The following is a 3,444-nucleotide window of genomic DNA, read 5'->3' as shown; positions in this document are numbered from 1 at the left end:
TGACTCGTTGCTCCAGGCCCCGGGCCTCGACGTTCTTCTTCTCCAAATCGGCGATAGCCGTTTTCTTCCGATCGGTGGCCAGACTTATTTTGCGGTCCAGTGATTTGACCTGTCGTTCAAGTTCGGCCAGAGTATGGGCTTGGTCGGCCATCTTCTTTTGCTCAGCTACCAACAGAGCTTGGGTCTTCTTGAGCTATTTCTGCAGCTCGGCATATGAAGGACCCTGAGAGGGCGCGCCGCCCGAACTCCTTAACCTCTTTAGCTCCTCATCCACCATGGCTAGACGATTAGAGACAACGATCTCCTCCACCCATCTCTGACATAAGCAAGATTGTTAATAGCCGATCGGAAAGAATGTGTAAAGGACTTGAGAAAACATACTTACCCCAGTGGCCTGCTACATATGACTGTTGGCCAGATTGCTGAGTGGAATCATCGCGACACGTGCCCGAGCGTCGGCCCACATCTCGACTAGGGGCCCCTTCATGGTGATCATGTGCTCGGGCGTGGTTGGCCGGTCGGACTCGGGCATCAACTCTTCAGTGGGGAGATGTAGTGAGACCCTGATCGTACGGTGCCGACCGGGAGTCGTCTGAGCGGAAGCTGGGGAAGGATCAGAGGCCGGCGCAGAAAACTGGGACAAAATGGCCGAACGTTGGACTTGGCGGGGAGCGGGCGGAAGGGCGTTGACAGGAATGGCCTCGAGAGGGTCCGCGGACGCATCCAGCTGGGATGGGGTCCGATCGAACGAAATCGCCTCAACCGCTGGGGCTTTGCCGCGAGAATCGGCGGTGGTCCATTCGGACGGCTGGACCGCGGAAGTGGCCGAGCGAAGTGGTGTCTCCGTTCGACGCCTCTTTTGTCGGAGAGGGCACTCTTCCTCCTGAGCGGAGCCTTCCTCCTGGACAGTTGGCCCCCTGCTAGGGGTGGCGCCTCTGGCCACATCCCGGGCGGAGGCTTGAGCGGCCGACTCCTCGTGAGTCCCGCTCTCCCATTCGTGTGAGCCGACCGGCTCAATACTAAGCGCCTCCATCTCCTTGGCAGCTACGGCCTCGAGCGTCGCCGCTTTCCTCTTCAAAATTCTGGCCATCACGGACTCCATGACAATGTCCGCTGCAAAGGAAAAAGGAGAAAATCAGTTAGCAATCAAGGCGAATGCACAAGTAAAATTCTTACCGAAGCCGCTCGGGAGGGGAGTCCGGATCGGACTCAGGCCAAATATGTACATCACCCCTTCTGGTAAGAATTTGTTGATGTCGAACTTTAGACCGACTAGCATGTTGGCAGCATGAAGATAGTCCGGTCGGATCTTGAACCTCTTTAGCTCAGGGGAGATTGGCGGTCCAACCTTCCACTGGGTCCGGAAAGAGGCTCGTTCGGGGAGATGGAGATAAAAGTAATACTCTTTCCAATGTTTATTGGAAGAGGACAGTTTATTAAAGAAGACTAAACCAGGCTGAGCCTGGAACATGTAAGTACCCAGCTCGGACTATTTAGGATAATAAAAATAGTAGAAGACCTCTGGTCGGAGGGGAATGTTGTGGATTTTGAACAAGACAACAACGCCGCATAAAAGGCGGAAAGTGTTAGGGACTAAGCTTCCGAGCGGAATGCCGAAAAAATTACAAACTTCTACGATAAAGGGATGGATTAGAAAGCGCAGACCGGCTATGAACTGGTCGCGGAAAACACAGATAGCTCCACGCGGCGGTTTGTGTGGCCGAGCGGAGGGGGAGGGTAAAATAAGTTCAAAGTCAGAGGGGATGTCAAAATTATCCATCAGAATCTCGGTGTTGCGCCGATCGAAGCGCGACTCCATGGTGGTATACCACGGACCGAGGGCTGGGTCTTGAGGCTGAGAAGAACTAGCCATTGTCCGAACGGGCGAAACCACAAAAGGCGAGGAGAGGCAAATGATAGAAAGAAGAAGACGACAAACAACACAGCAACCAGAGAGCGAGGACTCGGCAAAAAACACGAGGATGACAGAGAAGGGGTAAGGACCTTACAAAGAAGCAGACGAAGATCGAAGGAAGAGTGTGAGAAGTCACCGGAAGAAGCAGCAACAAGATCACCGGAGCAGGAACGGCAAGGAAAGCTTCTGGGCATGCGAAAGCACAAATGCGGCGAGGAGGGGGAGAAGGCAAAGGCTTTATAGGGTTGAGCCCGAGCGGCCTCCACCGTCAGATGCAGGTTACGGGAACCGAAGCACGTATCGGGCCGTCCATTTCAAACCGCCTCGATCTCATCGCCCGCGACGCCGCCGCCGTACGATGACGACAGCAGCACCACATGGCATTCGGCCACTGGAGTGCATTTAATGAGCGCCTTCACGAGGCACAGAGCGCATGCCCGGCCTTAATGTCGAAAATTGACGCAAATTTCGAAGAGATCCGAGGAATGTTGGCGTTGACTGACGTCATAGCTACCCCCGTGGGGGTCTAGTGGAGGATAGTTTCATGGAGACGTCGCTCGGCGTAACTGGCGGTCCAGTCAGTCGGACTAATCACCTCCTTTGACTAGACTTGAAGGGGAGGCAAGTGATCCGGCAGTAAGGACGGGGGACCCCCTTTGAGGGGAGTTAATGACTCGTAGAGGTCAAAAGTCAAAAGGGCCAGCCGATCGAAGAAGGGTTGGGTCGACCGGCCGAACGGGTTCGAGCGGAGTCAAAGACACCCCGACGGGGAGTCGGGTTTCCGACGCTCATGGTGAACAGGGTCACCGGGCCGAGCGGGTAGCCCTCTCGACCGAGGCATAAAGCAGCAATGCTGTGAAGGAACAGGATCAGCCGAGCATGCGACCGGGAATCTTCCTGGTCGGATCAATACCGACGCCCGGTCGGAAGTGACGTGCCTGCCGAGCGGCTGGACGCTCGGCGCAGGGTGAAAAGGGACAAAAGGATAAGGGGACATTGGGGAACATCTTCTAACAACAAGCATGTTCAACGACCAAGTCATACGCAGAATCTTACGACAGAAGGTTCTGCCGTCCCATCAGAGAGGTGCTCGGACTATAGCAGTATGGTGTCAGGCATGATCCTCTGGCAAGCCCATACTAAGGTATGGTACAGGACACGTGTACGCCTCGGTAGGTGTGCATAAGCCTCCCCACAGCTCTATATAAGAGTCCTCAGACTTCGTCGGAGGTACGCGATCTCTCATCTTTGGAGCCACTTAAGCGTTTTCCTCTTGCCTGACTTGAGCATCGGAGGGTCGTCGCCGGGAATCCCTTCCCGACCCGACTTCTTTGTAGGTTCGCCGGAGATCCATACGACCGGCCAAAGATCCACGTCACCAGTTCGGAGAGCGCCACGTGCCCAGCGTCCATCGACTCAGCGTTCGGACAGGATCTGGTACGTTAAAGACAACTGCCCTATATTAAAGATCAAGAACAAAGACAAAGGAAAGAACAAGAAGCCCGTTCAAAAGGACAAGTACAAGACTC

Source organism: Zingiber officinale, chromosome 5A (assembly GCF_018446385.1).
Source record: "Zingiber officinale cultivar Zhangliang chromosome 5A, Zo_v1.1, whole genome shotgun sequence".
NCBI lineage: Eukaryota > Viridiplantae > Streptophyta > Magnoliopsida > Zingiberales > Zingiberaceae > Zingiber > Zingiber officinale.
This window is presented reverse-complemented; position numbering follows the sequence as displayed.